General features: G+C 48.5%; 1 long non-coding RNA gene across 18 annotated transcripts in view; it reads left to right on the top strand.

Annotated features, from left to right (window-relative positions):
• Nucleotides 1–2,193: 2,193 nt before the first annotated feature.
• LOC309631991 overlaps nucleotides 2,194–21,054 on the top strand; it is a 41,404-nt gene continuing 22,543 nt past the window's right edge. For 2 of the 18 annotated variants that reach the window (XR_014246667.1, XR_014246668.1), the window contains exons 1-4: nucleotides 3,094–3,549; nucleotides 3,810–4,280; nucleotides 9,541–9,742; nucleotides 20,498–20,643. This is a non-coding gene — a long non-coding RNA (uncharacterized lncRNA). Of the gene's footprint in view, nucleotides 2,893–3,091; nucleotides 3,550–3,809; nucleotides 4,281–4,516; nucleotides 4,617–4,962; nucleotides 5,064–5,777; nucleotides 6,110–9,309; nucleotides 9,474–9,540; nucleotides 9,743–20,497; nucleotides 20,657–21,054 lie in introns of those variants that run through there. The other 16 variants (XR_014246677.1, XR_014246679.1, XR_014246680.1 and 13 more) reach the window with 14 other exon arrangements.

Consider the following 21,054-nt stretch of genomic DNA (forward strand, 5'->3'; position numbering starts at 1 on the left):
CTCCTGCCCACCCGACGACAAGCCCCTGGGGCAGGGAAAGCGCTGATTTCTTCTGCGTCCTGTCCTCCCTCCCCGCACAGGGCCAGCGCTGGGCTGTGAGCAGCAGGGGACAGAAGGAGCTGGCAGGACACGGTGTGGGGAGCTGCCCCCGGAGGTGGGACCACCACTTGCTCTCAAGCCTTGGGAATCCCACCCCACAGGCGGACCCTCTGCTGTTCTGGGGGGGTGGGAGGGGAGCACTTTGAGGGGCTGGAGCTTCTCCGGAGCTTCACTGAGCTCACGAGCTGGCAGCTGGCTGTCCGGGGAGCCCCGTGCAAGTCAAAGGCCATGAACGGTGGATGGGGCCTCCCCGCTCCGGGGCCACAGCCTCTCAGCAACGCTCGGGCTCGTGCAAAACTCTTCAGGCTTCATCAATCTCACAGCACGCAGCTGTGGGCACTTCAGCACAAACCCGGCAAATGTGTCTTCAGTTATTCAATCACTAGGCTCAGGGACCTAATCAACTGCTTGCAAGTTCCGTTTGTATAAAGAGTCAGTTACCGAGGAGTTTCAGTGCTGAGCTCCTCTGCCTGGAAGGGTAAGATTCTCTCTCTCCCCCTTTCACCACCCTCTCCCCAGAGCCGTCCTGCTGACTCCACAGCTCAGAGGGGCCCAGCCCGGCGGGAATAGGAGAGCGGGGCTGGGTACAGGAGGGGGCCCGGCGCAGGGGGTGCAGGGGTGGCAGCAGGCCTGGTGGGCTGTCCTTCTGGATCGGGGTGGGCGCGGCTCCACCGTGCTCTGGCGGCGGACCGGCTGCTCTGCTGCTCTTTCTGAACTTCCGTTGCATTATTTGTAAAAAAGAACGGCAGGGGTCCTAGTTGCCTGGGGCTGCTGATAACATAGTGCCGCAAACCGGGCAGCTTAAACAGCAGAAACGTGTGCTCTCCCGATTCTAGAGGCCAAAGTCCGGATGGGGCGTCGGCGGGGCTCCTGAAGGCTGCAGGGAGGGATCTGAAAGCCTCCCTCCGGCGTCTCGTGGTCCCTTGGTTGGGGCAGCAGAACTCCGGCCGTCACACGGCATCGCCCCTGTGGGCCTGCCTGTGTCCACGCTTCCCCTTTCCATGAGGACACCCCTCCCACTGGATTAGGACCCACCCTAACGAGCTCATCTTCACTAGCTCATCTGTGGTGATGAAGAAAAGACCTCCAAATTAGGTCCCCTTGGGAGGTACTGGCGGTAAGTTAGGACGGGGTGGGGGTGGGAGGCAGCGATGCGGCTCAGTCCCTCAAGCAGGGTTTCCTACCAGGGAATAATCTGGGCGTGGGGGGAGGAGGAAGGCAGCGGGGCTGGAGGGCGGCCGCAAGGACAGAGGAGCCCTCGGGGGGTGCACAAGCCTGTGGCTCCGGGAGCAGCCCTGCCCCTCCCACCCCGTCCTCGGCAGGAGAGGCAACTCCAGCGGCGAGGCTGCTTCTGGGGGGAACGGGAGCTGGGCCCGCCGTGTCCTCTGCGCTCCTGGGAAGGGGGCGGCCGCAGCACCGCCGGGCCCTGCAGGGCTCCCCCCTTCCTCAGGCGTCTCTGAGAGCCCGGATTCTCCCCACATCCACCTCGGGGAGAGCCGGGAGGCGCCAGGAACCGTCCGCAGGCCTGCCGTCGGCTCCCTGGTCGGGGAAAGGCCACAGGGTCGGCTGCACACGCCCGGAGGAGCCCGGTGCAGAGTGGGGCTGAGTGGCCAGCTCCCTCTCGAAACCCAGGCAAGTGCTCCTGTGTCTCTCAGGGGTTCACCCATGCCACTGAAGGCCTTTTAATTTTAGAAAATCGCAAAATGCAGCTTAATGGCAAAGGGGAGGTGCAGCCCTCCCCCCAGTTTGGCCTAGAAAAACCCTTCCCTGAAAACCGTCGGGGACTTCCGGCTTTTTGAGCGTGAGTCGCCCATTCTCCTTCCTTGGCCCCTGCAATGAAACTTTCTCTGCTCCAAATTCTGTTCGGCCTCACTGTGCGTCAGGCACACGAACTTGGGTTCGACCACAGTTTGTCCTGAGGAAGCCATCTTTACTACCAACAACTCGGTTTTACCAAAATATCCTGCCAGTCACGGAGGGTAAATGTCCTAAGAACACCCTTGGGAGAGTGGCGGGCTTTCTGCTGGTGGGGATCCGTCGCTCACTGGCACACGCTCTCCCACCTCCCAGGACCGAGTGGACGGACACAGTTCCGATGGTCAGCGAGTGACCTACAAACCCAGCCAGCAAGAATGGTTTGACACCTGCTGCGCCTGGCAGGCTGGGAGCTTCTCAGAGGAGCTGGGCTGGCCCTGCACCAGCCATCCGGTCCCCTGGCCTCCCAGAGAGGACGACTCCGACAAGGAGAGGCCGTGAGGACAGAAAAGCCGGGCACCGCGGGCAGGCCACAGGCTTCAGAGTCAGATGGGCCACCCTCCACCTGCCTGCTGTGTGTCCTGGGGCAAGTGTCCTAACTAACCTCTCAGGGCCCAAGCTCCTCCTTCGTGAGGCAGAGACTAACTCAGAGGGAACGGTGATGTGAGCGTCGGTGGAATCTCCTGGGCTGCAGTCGTCAGTAAACTGAAGCTGATATTATTCAGAACGACTAGAATTCTTTTTTTTTTTTAACCAAAGAGCTGGAAGGATGCCTGGCCATTTGCATTTCAAGTTTCCTGAACTAAAACCTGAAAAATCTCTGGGAAACAGGTTTCCAGGCGCTGGAGGTGGGCGGGCCCTACTCCGCGGGAAAGTGATGGGTGGGCCGAGGCTCCCCGGGAGCGCGGGCCGCGTGAGCCGGGCGCTGGGTCACCGGGTGGCCGCGGGGGGCGGGGGCCGGGGTGAGCCCCGTCTGCGCCTGCGCCGTCCGCTCCCACCGCGCCGGGGGCGCCGCAGCCCCCGCACCGGGAAGGGCAGGTGGGTCCCGGCGGCCGTGAGGCGCGGAGCCCGGAGCAAGCGGGCGGGACTCCGCCGGGCCCCGTCCGAGACCCCGGGAGCCGAGGGCCGGGGCCACAGCGAGGCTGCGCCGGGCCATTCCCGTGGCCGGGGGCGAGCGGCGCGCGGGCGGGCTCGGCGCCTGCGGGGCTGCGCGCCCGGCCGGCAGGGGGCGCGCGGAGCCTGCGTTCCGGGGGACGGCCGCCCGCGGGGGCCACGCGCCGGGAGCTGCAGGGGCGGGCGCGGGGGCGGCGGCTGGGTGAGGACGCAGGCCTGAGTCAGAGCTGCGGCCCGCGAAGGGAGCGCGGCCTGAGGGCAGCGGCGGGCACTTGGCGGCCGCCCCGCCCCGGGCAGCGCCCGCCGGCTCTCGGCTCAGTCCGGCTCATTCCTCCCGGCCGCCGCCTCGTGCTCCGGAGCTGGGGACCCGGGGGCGGGCAGGAGAGGCCTCGCTCGCCCAGGACCTGCTCAGGGACCCCGCCCGCCTTGGTGATCGATCGTCGAGTCCCTATCACAGGCCTCCTTGGGGTGAGGAAACAGCTGGGGACTAAGGAAAACTCGAGATCCCAGCAGGGCAGATTGGCCCTCCACCCCAGGTCCCTGCCTGCAGCCTGAGCCTGGATTCCATTTCCAGGCCGACTGGTGAGCGCCCAAGGTCCCGGAGAACGCCGGGGGTACCAGCGGCGGGTCGGGGCCTTAGGTGGAGGGGGGATGCCCAGACCCCCCCCATGACCGTACAGCTGCCACAGGCCACCTGCAGCTCAGACATCTGACTGCGAATCCGTGGGTCACGAGTCAAATCCTTTTCACCTGCCCTCACTAATCAAGGTCAGTTAAGACCTGAGTGTCCACCAGGCAGCACGTAGCCTAAGCAATGAGCTGTTTGCCTGGGTTGTTTCCAGGCAACTTGGAATCAGCTGCGTCCAGTTGGAGCTGAGCTGGTTGGGGCCGGATGGGACCACCGATTCCCGAGCCGGGCCTGCGCGAGGGCCCGCCCAGCGCCCTCTAGACCGTGCAGGGGCCTGTAGCCCAGCTACGCCTGCGCAGAAGGAGTCCCGCACCTTTCTCCAATCATCAGTCACCTTTCCCCGCGCTCCCCACGCCTCAGGTGGCCCTGCTTCTTTATTCGTTATCGCGTAAATACCCCGAGCCCCTTCCCTTCCGGGACGCAGAGCTGAGATCTGCCCTCCTGTCTCCTGGCTTGGCCGCCTCGCCAACAGACCCGGGCGTCTCGGCGTTTGGCTTGCTGTGCATCAGCCAAGAGGAACCTGGTTGGGTACCAACTGCACGGGGACACTGCCGCTCGGGGACACTGCGCTCGGGGCCGCTGACTCTGCGCCACCTGAACCAGTTTGTGGTTTCGGAAACATCAGGTAATGTTGGCTTCAGGCAGAATTTCCTCATTTGGGGCTTCTCCGTGAATGACACGCCTTGCCCGGGTCTTGGGGCGTTCAGGGGGGGCCCTGCAGCCCTCCCCTCACAGCGGCTGTGCCCTCCGCCAGGGCTCCCTGCTCCGAGCTGTTCACTGACACTTGGAGTGCGTGGTCCCTGCGGTTTCTGTGGCTCTTCTTTCGGGACAAGCAGTGTTCTTACAGGCGCCTCTTCTCAGGGAGTGTGACCAGGGCTGTTAACTGAGCAGTTGACCAGCATCTGTAAACTCGTCGATCTGTGCTGAAATCTGGTGATGTAACCGTCTTCAGGATTAGCAGGTAGGCCCCCTCGTCCATGCTCCATTTTAACGTATTACTCCAAAGAGGCTGCTTTTGTTTCCTGCGCTTCACTGATCCCAGAGCAACTGTGTTGCTGGTTTTCCTGGGCTGTTGAAATGAGCTTTACCAGCTGTGAAAAAGAGCTGTGAATTGTGCCATCTTGTCACCAGTTCTTAAACTCTGATGCTATTGTATCCACACTCAGAAAATAACTTTGTTTCTTATTATATACAGGCAGTGGCTTTCAGACGTTCAAGCGTTTTTCTGGGGAAAATAGATTGTGTGTGTGTGTCTGTGTGTCTAGGTGCCAACGTAATTAGCATGCTGTCTATCATTCCTTCTCTAGATAACTTTCCGTAGAAAAGGACATTATTCTAAGGAAGGGAAGTGTCACTGTCCACAACCCAAGACTGGCATCATCTTCATTCTGTTGTCTAATGATACCAGGTGATGGTGATGACAGCAATCATACCTCATTTCTGTATTAGGAAAAAATCCGAAAATAGTAAATTGAAATAAAAACCAAGTATCTTACATGCACATGCAAAACAAAGTTTACCAATGATAAATCCCGACTAAAAATAATCAGGACAGCTGGGGGTGTTTTATTGTTTGTTTTTTTTTTAGCAATTTCGGGGGAGGTGCCCCGTGCTCTGTTCACCATTACCTCTCCAGGGCAGGGGCTGCAATAAAGTCATCAGAAAGAGAAGACTCCTGCTGGGAAAGTGAACAAATGGTGCTCAAACAACACGTTAGCAGTTGTCAATCCGTGTCAATACAAGCCACGCCCCTGTCTCTGACACACCTGTCCGGCGTGTCACGCTGGCAGCGAGTTAGTCTAAGGTGCAGGTGATGCTGGAGTTTAGGTCTCGAATTCGAGAAGGTCGCACTCAAGACGTGACTGGGAGGGCGCCCTGTTTTGTTGTTCTTGTTAAGATGGATCTGTGGGTCTCAGTAATGACCTTATAAAATCCCGTCTTTTCCCCAGATTGCGCACAGCGAGGCAGCTGCCTCGTTCTCAGAACTCTCTGGGCTTCTCCACACGGGCTCTGGGCTCTGGGCTCTGGGCTCTGGGTCGGGCCTGTGGTGCCCTTGAGCCTGACCGCCCAGGGTCAGGGAGGCAGCAGAGGTCAGACGCGTCTCCTTCTCTGTTCCGCTCAGGGTCCCAGGCCCAGAGGGAAGCAGGAGGCCGCTGTACGCTGGCGGGGACAGTCCTCTGCTCGGTGTCAGGGGGACAAGGACCCGGGAGACGTGCAGTCCGCCCGGTGTGATGCTCCTGTCACGCCGATGGGACGTGACACCGGGAATGGAGCCGTGAGGCCCCCGACAGCCAGGGCGGCGCAGCCCGTCTGCAGAGACCCACCTGCTTCCCTGAAGCCTCTGCACATCCCCAGGAGAGCGGACCTTCCCTCTCTGTCCAGGACGCGAATGGAGGCACGTTTCCCCTGCCCGGTGATGGAAAGGAGTCCAGGAGCCGCGCAGGCTGCTTTCGGGTGGGCACCGGCCCCGCGGAAGGTCCCAGTGGGAAGCTGTGGGCACATGGGGACCCGAGCAGGGCTGCCTGCGCTGCCCTCGGGAGGGGCCGGGCGCTTTGGCTGCCGTGGCTCCTCGGGACCACCAGGTCATCGGACGTTGCCCACGGAGCGTGCGCCATCCTGTGCTCACCTCCCAGCTCGCTGCCTCGTCGGGCAGCTGCGCAACAGAATTCTCACAGAGCACCTCACTGCGGGAGAAGGCATCCCCACCCTCCTTCCTGCGCGTCAGGCCCGCCCCCCAGGGCACTAGCCCCTCCTCCCCTTCCTTCCGGGGCCCAGGGACCAGCTTGGAGCCCGTGCCACTCACTCCAGACGTCAGAGAACAAACACACCGCAAGACAGCCAACAGTTACACGACGGAGCTTTGCGACCCGCGTGCCTCCGTCCCGACATGCGTGTCTATGGGACGGGTTCTCACGCCTGCACCCTGGGCAGCCGGGCCCTCCCGGTGCTGGGCGCCTGCCGCGCTGTTTCAGGCGGGGCTGCCGTCCCTAACCGGGTGACTTGGGCTGAGTCACAGAGGAGAACTGCCTCTCTCCCCAGAGCCTCCTCTCCTCCCCCCCAGCGCCCCCTTTCCAGCAGTGACGGTCTCAGTGTGTCACCTTGGCCTCTAAGATCTAGATGCATAACCTCAGAAGCCCTAGAGCTTTGAAACCTAAAACCAAAGCCCTACGCAGCGCAGTAGACAGACAGCCCAGCCTCCAAAGTCTGAAAGTTGGTTTTGACCATTGAAAGTTGGTTTTGACCATTGAAAGTTGGTTTTGACCATTGATGGGTTCTCGTTGCTTTTGTGGAGCCCCAGCTATTCAGAGGGCCTCCTTCTGTCCCTCCAGAACTGCTTCTCCAGCCATTGTTCTTTGGTTTAGCACAGTAAATGCTGGCTCTTTTCTGGGTCAAAACCCTTTTCGGATGTGATGGAAGCTACAGAAAAATGTGGACGTGCACGCACGCGCACTCTCTGATACATTTGGTTATAATTTAATTCTATGTGTGGATTTGTGGTTTTGAAAACCTGGTTTAAGAGCGTTCAGTGACAGTCTCGAGGACAGAAGAAGGTGCCCACGGTAGAATCTTTCCGATCTCCTCTTCACTGCTCGCTGGCTTAACTAGCGTTGTCTCCTTTTTCTCTTTTTTAAAAATTGTGAAATACACATAACTTCCCATTTTAGCTACTTTTAAGTGTACAATTAAGCAGCATTAGGTACAGTCACAATGTTTTGTGGCCATCGTCACCACCCATCTCCAGAATTTTCCATCGTCCCAAACTGAAACTCTGTCCCCGTTAAACACTAGCTTCCCCTTCATCCCCCACCCCCAGCCCCTGGCCCCCACCATCTACTTCCTGCCTCTGTGAATTTGACCTCTCCAGGCACCTCATGTGAGTAGAATCTTATAGCATTTGCCCTTTTGTGACGGGCTTATTTCACTTAGTATTACATCCTCAAGGTTCAGCCACATTGAATTTCCTGAATTTTTTCCTTCCTTTCAGAACTTCCTTCCTTTTTAAGGCTGAATCGTATTCTGGTGTATGTATGGACCACGTTTTGTTTATACATCAGTGGGGATACACTTGGCTTGCTTCCAGTTTTTGGTTTTTGTGAATAATGCTGCTACGAACATGTATACATGTCTCATGGAGATGTTGCTTTCAGTTATTTGGGGTGCATACCCAGGAGAATTGCTGGATCATATGGTAATTCTTTTTTAAAACTGTGAGGAGCTACCATAATGTTTTCCGCCATGGCTGTACCATTTTACGTTTCTGCCGACGGTGCATAGGGTGCCAATTTCTCCACATCCTCACCAACACTTACTGTGATTTTTTTTAAATTAATTTATTTATTTTTGGCTGTGTTGGGTCTTCGTTTCTGTGCGAGGGCTTTCTCTAGTTGCGGCGAGCGGGGGCCACTCTTCATCGCGGTGCGCGGGCCTCTCACTATCGTGGCCTCTCTTGTTGCGGAGCACAGGCTCCAGACGCACAGGCTCAGTAGTTGTGGCTCACGGGCCCAGTTGCTCCGCGGCATGTGGGATCTTCCCAGACCAGGGCTCGAACCCGTGTCCCCTGCATTGGCAGGCAGACTCTCAACCACTGCGCCACCAGGGAAGCCCCTACTGTGATTTTTGTTTGTTTTGTTTTTGGATGGTGGCCATCCTGATGGGTGTGAGGGGGTGTCTCGTAGTTTTGCTTTTCCCTGGTGATCAGTGATGGTGAGCATCTTTTCTTGTGCTTAGTGGCTGTTTATACGTCTTCTTTGGAGAAATGTCTGTTCAAGTCCTTTGCTCATTTTATTTTATTTACTTATTTATTTTTTAACATCTTTATGGGAGTATAATTGCTTTACAATGGTGTGTTAGTTTCTGCGTTATAACAAAGTGAATCAGTTATACATATACATACGTCCCCATATCTCTTCCCTCTTGCATCTCCCTCCCACCCTCCCTATCCCACCCCTCTAGGTGGTCACAAAGCACCGAGCTGATCTCCCTGTGCTATGCGGCTGCTTCCCACTAGCTACCTATTTTACATTTGGTAGTGTATATATGTCCATGACACTCTCTCACTTTGTCCCAGCTTACCCTTCCCCCTCCCCATGTCCTCAAGTCCATTCTCTAGTAGATCTGCGTCTTTATTCCTTTCCCGCCCCTAGGTTCTTCAGATCCTTTTTTTTTTTTTTTTTTAGATTCCATATATATGTGTTAGCATATTTTTCTCTTTCTGACTTACTTCACTCTGTATGACAGTCTCTAGGTCCATCCACCTCACTACAAATAACTCAATTTCGTTTCTTTTTATGGCTGAGTAATATTCCATTGTATATACGTGCCACATCTTCTTTATCCATTCATCTGTCAGTGGACACTTAGGTCCTTTGCTCGTTTTAAAATCAGGTTGTCTTTTTGTTGAGTTGTAGTAGTTCTTTTTATATTCTGGATATTAGCCCCTGATCAGGTACAGGCTTGCAATATTTCTCCCATCCTACGGGTTGCCTTTTTACTCTGTTGTGCCTTTTGAAACACTAAGGTTTTAGGTTTTGACGTGGTCCAACTGATGCGTTTTTTTGTTGTTGTTGTTGCTTGTGCTTTGTCACAGCAGTGGAGAAATAGATTGAAGAGTAACTTAGTGCCATCTCCGAGGCATTTGTTATACTGTGTCACAGCGCTAAAGCTATGAAGAGGAAGAAGCTACAGAGACAGCCTGGGCGCATCAGGAAAAGCTTTACAGGCCTTAGTGAGGAGGGGAGCTTGCCAGGTGGGAATGGGAGTGCCCTCGTACAAGGAGCAGCGAGGAAACCCGTGTGACCGCTGGGAATGAGGGGGTGGGGTGAGGATGTCACAAGAGATTAAGAAAGATGTGAAACATCACAATTTGGGTCCTTCTGTCTTTCTAGCAGGCATGTGACAACCAGAATTTCAGATAAATTGCTCTTGCAAAAGTCTGGAGGACACTGGGAAAGGGAAGAGACCGGAGGCCCAGAGGCAACTAGAAGCCTGTTCAGATCTCCGGGAGGGACAGGAATCCGCCAGTGGTGACGGTGACGGTGACGGGGATGGAGCAGCGTGAACGTCTGCGCAGCCGAGTGAACGAAGCAGGTGAGGCACAGGCAGGAGGTGTGGGGAGGGGACAGTTGAAGGTGACATGCTTGTGGCCGAGTGTGACCAGGACATGGGAGATGAGTGAGTGAGGAGCGGCAGGAGAGAGCAGGTCGCCTGGGACAGGTTGAGATCCATGCAGGGTGTGCAGGAGACTCCCCACAAGCGTAGACCTTTGCTTGAGCGCTTTTCAATTCAACAAAATTAGGTAATTTCAGGAACTGAGTAGCACGTGGTTTAGCGGTGAGGGTAGTTGTCTCATCAGCCTCCTTCTTTTCTGTGCTACAGTATTTAAATAGTGGTGTGTGGCTGTTACTAAAGTATTTTTCTTAATTACTAAACATTTGCAGGATTAAGACATGTAAACTTTTCCTGATGAGACTGTAAAACCCCTGGAGGGCAAGGATGCTCGTTATTTCTTCCACGTTTCTCCTCAGTACCTAGTCCGCCACAGGTGATCTGTCACGTACGAGGGGAAACGTACTTTTTTAAAAAAAATTTATCTTATGGAAATATAGTTGATTTACAACGTTGTGTTAATTTCTGCTGTACAGCATAGTGATTCAGTTATACACATAAATACATTCTTTTTCATATTCTTTTCCATCATGGTTTATCACAGGATATGGAATACAGTTCCCTGTGCTCTACAGTAGGACCTTGTTTATCCATTTGCTATATAATAGCTTACATCTGCGAATCCCAACTCCCAGCGCATCCCTCCCCCACCTCCCTGCCCCTTGGCAACCACAAGTCTGTTCCCTGTGTCTGTGAGTCTGTTTCTGTTTCACAGATAAGCTCATTTGTGCCGTATTTTAGATTCCACATATAAGTGATATCATATGGTATTTGTCTTTCTCTGCCTGACTGACTTCACTTAGTATGATAATCTCAAGGTCCATCTATGTTGTGCTGCAAATGGCATTATTTCATTCCTTTTTATGGCTGAGTAGTATTCCACCGTGTATATATAGCACATCTCTATCTATTCATCTGTTGATGGACATTTAGGTTGCTTCCATGCCCTGGCTATTGTAAATAGTGCTGCTATGAACACTGGAGAGCATGTATCTTTTTGAATTAGAGTTTTCTCCGCATATATGCCCAGGAATGGGATTGCTGGATCCTATGGTGGCTCTGTTTTCAGTTTTTTGAGGCGCCTCCATACTGTTCTCCACAGTGGCTGCACCAATTTACATTCCCACCAACAGTGCAGGAGGGCTCCCTTTTCTCCACACCCTCTGCAGCATTTGTTATTTACAGACTTTTTGATGATGGCCATTCTGACCTGTGCGAGGTGGTAAATCGTAGTCTTGGTTTGCATTTTTCTGATAACTAGCGATGCTGAACATCTTTTCATGTGCCTGTTGCCCATCTGTACGTCTACTTTAGAGAAATGTCTATTTAGATCTTCTTCCCATTTTTTTTTTATATTGAGTTGTATGAGCTGTTGTGTATTTTGGACATTAATCCCTTGTCAGTTGCATTGTTTGCAAATATTTTCTCCCAGTCCGTAGGTTGTCTTTTTGTTTACAGTTTCCTTTGCTGTGCAAAAGCTTATGTTTGATTAGGTCCCATTTGTTTGTTTTTGCTTTTATTTCTACTGCCTTGGGAGGCTGACCTAAGAAAACATTGGTACCTTTTATGTCAGAGAATGTTTTCCCTGTGTTCTCTTCTAGGAGTTTTATGGTGTCATGTCTTATGTTTAAGTCTTTAAGCCATTTTGAGTTTATTTTTGCGTATGGTGTGAGGGTGTGTTCTAACTTCATTGATTTACATGTGGCTGTCCAACTTTCCCAACTGTCTTTTTCTCATTGTAAATTCTTGCCTCTTTTGTCGAAGATTGACTGTAGGTGTGTGGGTTTATTTCTGGGATCTCTGTTGTGTTCCATTGGTCCATATATCTGTTTTTGTGCCACTACCATGTGCTGTTTTGATTACTGTAGCTTTGTAGTGTTGTCTGAAGTCTGGGAGGGTTACATCTCCTGCTTTGTTCTTTTTCCTCAGGATTGCTTTGGGAATATTTTGGGTCTTTTATGGTTCCATGTAAATTTTAGGGTTATTTGTTCTAGTTCTGTGAAAAATGTCATGGGTAATTTGATAGAGATTGCATTAAATCTATAGATTGCTTTGGGTAGTACAGCCATTTTAACAATGTTAATTCTTCCAATCCAAGAGCATGGGATATCCTTCCATTTCTTTGAATCCTCTTCAGTTTCCTTCATTAATGTTTTATAGTTCTCAGCCCATAAGTCTTTCACCTCATTGGTCAGATTTATTCCTAAGTATTTTTTGATGTGACTTTAAACAGGATCGTTTTTTACATTCCCTTTCTGATATTTCATTGTTAATGTAAAAAATGCAACCAACTTCTGTATATTAATCTTGTATCCTGCTACCTTGCTGAATTCATTTATCAGTTCTAGTAGTTTTTGTATGGAGTCTTTAGGGTTTTTTATATATATCATGTTATAAGAATATAATGACAATTTTACCTCTTACCTACCAATTTGGATACCTTTTTATTTCTTGTCTGATTGCCGTGGTTAGGACTTCCAATACTCTTTTGAATAGCAGTGGTGAGAGTGGGCATTCTTGTCTTGTTCCAGATCTTAACAAGAATGCTTTTAGGTTTTCACCGTTGAGTATTATGTTGGCTGTTGGTTTGTCATAAATAGCTTTTGTTATGTTGAAATGTTCCCTCTATACCCACTTTTGTAAGCATTTTTTTTTTTTATCATGAATGGATGTTGAATTTTATCAAATGCTTTTTCTGCATCTATTGAGATGATCATGTGGTTTTTGTCTTTTGTTGATGTGGTGTATTACATTGATTTTTGCATATGTTGAACCATCCTTGTGACCCTGGGATGAATCCAGCTTGGTCATGTGTATGATCTTTTTTTATATGTTGTTGGATTCTGTTTGCTAATGTTTTGTTGAGAATTTTTGCATCTATATTCAAACATATTGGCCTGTAATTTTCTTTTTTGGTAGTGTTCTTGTCTGGTTTTGGTATTGGGGTGATGGTGGCTTCATAGAATGTCTTTGGGAGTGTTCCCTCCTCTTCAGCCTTTTGGAAGAGTTTGAGAATGATTGGTTTAAGTTTTTCTTTGTGTGCTTGGTAGAATTTGCCTGTGAAGCCATCTGGTCTTGGACTTTTGTAGAGAGTTGTTATTATTATTATTATTACAGATTCTATTTCACTTCCAGTGATAGGTCTGTTCAAATTATCTTCTTGATTCAGTTTTGGTGGGTTTTATGTTTCTAGAAACTTGTCCATTTCTTCTAGGTTGTCCAGTTGGTTGGCATATTTGTTCATAGTATTCTCTTATGGTTTCGTATGGTTTTCTGTGGTATCGGTTGTAATTTCTCCTCTTTTATTTATTGTATTTGGGTCCTCTCTCTTTTCTTGGTGAGCCTGGCCAGAGGTTTGTCAATTTTGTTTACCCTTTCAAAGAACCAGCTCTTGGTTTTATTGATTTTTTTTCTATTGCTTTTTAATCTCTACTTCCTCTCTGGTCTCTATTGTTTCCTTCTTTCTGCTGACTTTAGGTTTTTGTTGTTTTTTTTTTGACTTGAGGTTTTGTCTGTTCTTTTTCTAATTCTTCTAGGTGGTGGGTTAGGTTTTTTATTTGAGATTTTTCTTGTTTCTTTTTATTTATTTATTTATTTTTATTTTTTTAAATTTTTATTTATTTATTTTTGGCTGTGTTGGGTCTTCGTTTCTGTGCGAGGGCTTTCTCTAGTTGAGGCGAGTGGGGGCCACTCTTCATCGCGGTGCGGTGCGCGGGCCTCTCACTGTCGTGGCCTCTCTTGTTGCGGAGCACAGGCTCCAGACACGCAGGCTCAGTAGTTGTGGCTCACGGGCCTAGTTGCTCCGCGGCATGTGGGATCTTCCCAGACCAGGGCTCGAACCCGTGTCCTCTGCATTGGCAGGCAGATTCTCAACCACTGCGCCACCAGGGAAGCCCTCTTGTTTCTTTTTAAAAATTTTTTAATTTTTTTTTTTTTTTTTTTTCAGTGCACACAACAGTAAGCATTTATTTAACTTGTGTTTGGAGATCAGCTGTGGGCTGGTTTTGGCTAGGGTGGTTTGGCTCTGCTCCATTTGTCTCTCATCCTCCTTCCAGGACCAGCAGGCTAGTCAGGGAATGTTCATCTCATGGAGACAAAGGAATACAAGAGTAACAGCCCCAATGCATAGCCCATTTTAAGCCTCTGCTTGTGTCAAGTCTCATAAAATGCCACTGGTCAAAACAAGTCATATGAATCATATGGCCAAGCCCAGAGTCAAGGGATGGAGAAATACACTCCACCCACAGGACGAATCTGCAAAGTTACCTGGCAAAGAATGTGGATTTATAATCCTATTACCTAGGAGGAAGCAAAGAGATGTTATCTAGTGTTCCACAGAATTTAAACTGAATTTAATTTGGATTTAGAGAGAGGATGAAATCTTAACAATGTATCATGGAACAGTTCATGCCTATTACAGAGGTAAAAATCTATCTTCAGAGACTACAATGTTTGCTATGTGAATATTTAAATTTTTAGTTTTTATTTTAGTGAAAATTTTAAAAATACCTTTTAACAAGAACATACTCTGGATGGTCTAGGTGACTATGATAGCTGCCTTACAATTTTCAAAGCCCCAGTGATCACCTAGAGTGCCAATATTTAACTTTATATGCAGGCTTCTCAAACTAGAGTCTGTATTCTTAGGAAGACGTGTTTTCAAGGTAGGAAAACATTAGTGAGAGTGGTACACAGCAGACAATGTATAGAAGAGGCCCAGATACAGTGCAGTGGGCATCAAAGGGTGCTGGAGGCAGGGGCAGCTATGGGGCTTAGGGCAGGGCTTATGGTGCCTTGCAGGACAGCAGTGGTAGCATTTGAATAGATCTTGAAAGATGGTGGGGTGGTGTCCTGGGAATAATCCTCAGGTTCCTTCTCCGTGTGGGCATAACTAGATTCTTGTTTCTAGGGCTTCCGCGTAAAGAAAGAGCTTTACATTCCATCTCTGTAAATCTAGAATCTCTTTCACATTTTTGCATCAGGGCTTTGTCTTCACGTTCACATATATATGCTGTTAGTTATAGCATTTGAAGAGTAGGCTGGGGAGTTTAATGGCTAAACTTCCTGGTTTTGGAGCCAGGCCAACCAGGGTTCAAATCTTGGCTTTGACATTTACTAGCTCTGGCCTTTAAGCAAGTTGCTTGAACTCTAGGAATTCCAGTTTCCTTATCTGAAGAAGGGAATACTAATTCTTCCATGAGGTATTTAAAGAATTAGAACTTGCCGGTGAAGTGTAGGTTTTCTTTATGGGAAGATTTTTAACTTCTGATTCAATTTCTTTAATGGTTATAGGATTTTTCAGATTTCCTATTTCAAGTTGAGTTGGTATTAGTAAGTTATATATTTTGAGAAATTTGTCTGTTTCACATATATCCTCAGTTTTTAAATAATTAATTAATTTTTGGCTGCGCTGGGTCTTCGTTGCTGTGCGCAGGCTTTCTCTAGTTGTGGAGAGTGGGGGCTACTCTTCATTGCCGTGCGAGGGCTTCTCATTGTGGTGGCTTCTCTTGTTGCAGAGCATGGGCTCTAGACGCGTGGGCTTCAGTAGTTGTGGCACGCGGGCTCAGTAGTTGTGGCTCGCAGGCTCTAGAGCGCAGGCTCAGTAGTTGTGGCGCACGGGCTTAGTTGCTCTGCGGCATGTGGGATCTTCCCGGACCAGGGCTTGAACCTGTGTCCCCTGCATTAGCAGGCGGATTCTTAACCACTGTGCCACCAGGGAAGTCTAAGATTTTTCTTGTTTCTTGAAGAGGGTCTGTATTGCTATGAACTTCCAAGAACTGCTTTTGCTGCATCCCATAGATTTTGTATGGTTGTGTTTTCATTGTCATTTGTCTCAAGGTATTTTTTAATTTACTTCTTGATTTCATCATTGACCCATTGGTTTTTTAGTAACATGTTGCTTAGTGTCCATGTAATCGGTTTTTTTTTCTTGTTTTTCTGTGGTTGATTTCTAGTTTCATGCAACTGTGGTCAGAAAAGATGCTGAAATAATCTCTGTACTCTTAAATTTGTTGAGGCTTGTTTTGTGCCCTAGTATGTGGTCAATCCTAGAGAATGTTCCATGTGCACTTGAAAAGAATGTGTATTCTATTTTTTGTTGTTGTTGTTCTTTGTTTTTTCTTAATCTAATGTCCTGAAAATATCATTAGTCTAACTGTTCTATTGTATCATTTAGGATCTCTGTTGCCTTATTGATTTTCTGTCTAGAAGATCTGTCCATTGATGTGAGTGGGGTGTTAAATTCTCCTGCTATTATTGTATTCTTGTCAATTTCGCCCTTTGTTAGTATTTGTTTTATGTATTTGGGTGCTCCCATATTAGGTGCATATATGTTGATGAGTGTAATATCCTCTTCTTGTATTGATCCTTTTTATCATTATATAGTGTCCTTCTTTATCTTTCTTTATAGCCTTTGTTTTAAAGTCTATTTTGTCTGATATGAGTATGGCTACCCTTGCTTTCTTGTCATTTCATGCAATGACAAGACATCTTTCTCCAGCCCCTCGCTTTCAATCTGTGTCCTTTGCCCTACAGTGGGTCTCTTGTAGGCAGCATGTTGTAGGCTCATGTTTTTTTTTATCCAGTCTGCCACTGTGTCTTTTGATTGGAGCCTTTAGTCCATTGACATTTAAGGTAATTATCGATATGTATTTATTGCCATTTTAAACCTTGTTTTCGAATTGATTTTGTATTTCTTCTTTGTTCTTTTTGAGTTTGATCTTCTTTTGTATTATGCTTGTGTTCTCTTCTTTGGTTTTTGTGAATCTATTATATGTTTTTGATTTGTGGCTACCCTGTTTTTCAAGTATGTTAACCCCTTCCAATATCTATTTGCTTTAGACTGGTAGTCATACAGGCTCAAACACATTCTGAAAAATATATATATACATTTTCTTACTCTCCTTCCCCATATTTTATGATTTTGACGTCCTCTTCTACGTCTGCATGCCTATCCTTTTGCTGTTCATTGGGGTTGTCATTGCTTTCACAGAAATCTTATTTTTTAATTTTTTTTTAATCTGTGTACTGGCTTATTTAAGTGATTTACTTTCCAATTGTGATTTTCTCTTTCCTATAGATTCTTGCTTCTTTTCTATTTAGAGAAGACCTTTCAATATTTCCTTTAGGACAGGTTTAGTATTGCTGTATTCTTTTAGTTTTTGCTTGTCTGAGAAGTTATTTCTCTCTCCTATTCTAAATGATAATCTTGCTGGGTAGAGTATCCTAGGTTGCAGATTTTTCTCTTTCAGGACTTTGAATATATCTTCCCTCTCCCTTCTGGCCTGTAATGTTTCTATAGAGAAATCAGCTGGTAGCCTTATGGGGTTCCCTTGTCATTAACTCTTTGTTTTTCTCTTGCTGCCTTTAGAGACCTTTAACTTTTGCCATTTTAATTATGTCTTGGTGTAGGTCTGTTTGGGTTCATCTTGTTTGGAACCTCTGTGCTTCCTGTATGTGGATATCTGTTTCCTTCTTTAGATTTGGGATGTTTTTAGCCATAATTTCTTCAAATACATTTTCAGTCCCCTTTTCTCTTTCTTCTCCTTCTGGGATCCCTATTATGTGTAGATTGGCACGCTTTATATTATCCCATAGGTCTCTTATATTGCTTTCATTTTTTTTTTTCGTTTGGCTTTCTGTCTGCTGTTCTGATTAGATGATTTCCATTATTCTGTCTTCCAGATCACTTATTCATTCTTCATTATTCAATCTGCCTTTTATTGCCTTAAGCTTAGCTTTCATCTTGGCAAATGAATTTTCTAATTTTTTTTTGGTTCCTCTTTATAGTTTCTAGTTCCTTGATAACAGTAATCTGTATCTCTATCAATAGCCCTTCTTAATTCCTTTAGTATTTTCATTATCTCCTTTTTGAATTTGGTGTCTATTAGACTGAAGAGGTCTGTTTCATTGTTCTTTCAGGGGAATTCTCTTGACCTTTTAACTGGGAGCAATGCCTCTGCTTTTTCATTTTATTTATGCTTCTCTATGAGTTTAGGAGAAACAATTATCTACTGTGGTCTTGGAGGGCTATTTTTATGTGGGAGATTCCCTGTGTAGCTTGCATAGGTTTAATATTTTTGGTGCGAGGACTGTTTCGAGTACGGATGCCTGCCGCCTCTTTCCTCAGTGTGTCCTGGCTGTTATCCCCTTGAAAAGGGGGTGTGACTGGTGGTGTGGTGACCAGAGCCTGCCCGGATGTTGAGCGGGGCCTCCTCTTTGCTCTGTGGTTGTCATTGCCCTGTTGGGGGCAGGGTCTACTCCCCAGCTGTTGGAGCAGAAGCCCCTGGATCCGTTTTTAAGCTGCAGTGTGGGGTGGGCAGGATTGGAGTGCTGCCACTGAGTACTCCCCCGCTGGAGCAGTCCCCGCGTGCAGAGCACACTGCCTGGTGGCACCTGTCACCCATTGCGTGGGCTCCCAAAATGCACTGTTGTTGGCACTCCTCTCGGCCTCGCCTCCATGGTGGGGATGCAGGCAGTTGGCCCTGGTGTCCCTCAGGCACTGTGTTCACAAAACCACCAGTGCAGGTCCACTGAAGTCAGGTACCAGGACTGCAGTAGTTATGCACCTAGACCTGCCGTGGGAGCTACGGAAACAGCCCAGACCCCGGCCCCGCCCCACGTGTGCACCCACACAGAGCCCACAGCTGCTAAGGCCAGGCCTGTCCCAGCCACGGAAGCGCCCGTTGTCCACTCAGCACTGGGTTTGCAAAGCTGGCGGCAGTGGCACAAATCTGTGGATTGTACAGCCACAGGGAGAGGGCTCTGATTTCAGCCCCGCCTCGGCGTGTGGACAGCGCACTGGCTCTTGCGTGTGCTCCCAGAGCCGGTGAAGGCAGCGCCGTGTTGGCTGAGAGCGCGGAGAAAGAGGCTGCTCTGGGGGGCCCACCCCTCCCTTTGCACGCGTGTTAACAATGGGGTTCCAACGGCGGTGCGAGCTGGCTGTGAGCACGCAGAGTGCGGCTGCTCCGGCGGGCCCCACCCTTCCCTTCGTGTGCCCCTTAACAATGACGCTTCGCTTCTGTGGCGGGTTGGGCTTCTTCCGCACGGCCCATACTGCACTCCAGCCCCTTCAGGCTGTGTCTGTGCAGCCGACCCCAGTCCTCTCCCCTGGTCTGTCCTCTGAAGCCTGAGTTTCAGCCCCCAAACCCCGCACGTACCAGCAGGTGTGTGTTTCAGGCTGGGGTCTGCAGGGAGGTAGCACGGACCCTCTGTGCTGGTCTCTCTCTTCTGCCTGCCGCACACCGGCTGCCTTGCTCTGCTCTGAGCCTCTGAAGCCCCCTTTCTGTCCCGGCTGATCTCCCCGTGAGCGAGGGTCTTCCCAGGGTGCGGGAACCTTTCCTCTTTCGCAGCTCCCTCCCAGGGGCGCAGGTCCTGTCCTGCTTCCTTTTTTCCCTTCATCCTACAGGGTTACGTGGAGATCTTCCTTGCACTTCTGGGTGTCTGAGATTCTCTGCCAGGGCTCGGCAGGTGCTCTGTGAGAGCTGCTCCACGTGTAGATGTACTTCTGATGTATTTGTGGGAGGGGGCAAGCTCCATGTCTTTCTATTCCGTCATCTTGATTCTTGATTCAAAGTCCTGTGCTTTTGTCTGCACAGAGACACGATCCTGGGCTTATTTGGATGCAGCACGTATGTCGTCTTCAGTGGCGTTCACATTTCTTCCACCCTTGTTTGCAGAGTGAGACGGGATACAGATGGCTCACACTCCTCACAGGTGACCAGCTACACCCGGTCACCGGGCACTGGAAACGCGCCTGGCGTGAGTGAGGAGCTGAGCTGTCGATCTCAGTTTCGTGAATTTTAACTTAAAATTAACACCGATGGAGGAAGGATAAATTGGGAGATCGGGATTGACGTACACACACTACTATATATAAAATAGATAATAAGAACCTACTGTACAGCACAGAGAACTCTATTCAGTACTCTGTAATGACCTATATGGGAAAAGAATCTAAAGAAGAGTGGATATACGTATATGTATAACTGATTCACTTTGCTGTACACCTGAAACACGATATTGTAAATCAACTACACTCCAATAAAAATTAATTTTAAAAAGTTGGCACTAACTCAGTTACTGGAAAACACCTTACCCTTAGAATAACGGGTATATAAATCTTTTTAAACTGTAAGTGGTATGAAATATAAAAAAAGAAAAAAGTAAAACTCAATTAAAAATATTACTTGTAAATGAAACAATATTTTAGATATATCAAATAAAATTTTAGAAACTAAATCTAAAAGCTTTTTTACTGTGGCTACCAGGAACTTTAAAATTACGTATGTGGTTTGCATTTCTATTAAAAAACCTTGAGCCAGACGAAAACAACAGGACTAAGTGAAAGACTTCTATTCCTAGGAGAAATAATTTTCTAATGTAATCAACTTCTCTAAGAAGTTGATTTACTTTATTCTTAAATGCTCACATGTACCTTCCTCTGAGCCACCAAATCAATGCTTAGCAGCTGTGCAAGCCAGTTGGCTGCAGACAGCTCCTGGAGTTTTTAAGGGTTATTCTTGGCAGTTTTTGAAAAAAACACTCATTGAAAGGTTAATCAAATCAGTCATACTTGCATGTTGGTTAAACAAACCCCATCTCCACTGAAGACTGAACAGATGCATATACTCTACCCAGAAGGCCTTTATTCCATCATTATCTTCACTTTTCTTCAAGGTGTAAGGAGGAGGGCCGTATTCTGAATACTTGGCGATCAAGATTTTGTTCCAACTTACGAAACTCTTCTGTACTTCTGGGATTTTACAGATTCTAAATTATTTCATATCAACACTCATTCCACCTGTTGTACGTGAGGAGAAAAGGTCAGTTCTACAGGTAAGTATCCCTAAGTTTGCTTAGGTACAAAAGTATGAGCTAAAATGTACACACAGTTTGAGATACAGTTTGTTAAAAATACAAGTGCCAGCATGTGGTACATCTGAACAAAACTGCTGTTCGGGTGTATTTTAAAGAGCTCAACAGATAAATGTTTCCAGTAGACAATCAGCGTATCAATCACTCGTGTTGAGAGAGAGTGAAGGTGTACCCACATGGCAGCAGCTGGGTCACTAGGAAGTTGCCACAGGTCAAGGCTTTAGAGATGGCACAGGTAAGGTTGAAGGTGTTGAGCCTGACTTTAAAATTGTGAAGTCGTGGGCGATTTCCTTCCCATTGGTAGGAGTAACTCCATGTGGTTCCACCATCAGAGTTGGGAGAACACCTAAAGTAATGAT

This window comes from Balaenoptera borealis (genome assembly GCF_965194805.1).
Source record: "Balaenoptera borealis genome assembly, chromosome: 7".
Lineage (NCBI taxonomy): Eukaryota > Metazoa > Chordata > Mammalia > Artiodactyla > Balaenopteridae > Balaenoptera > Balaenoptera borealis.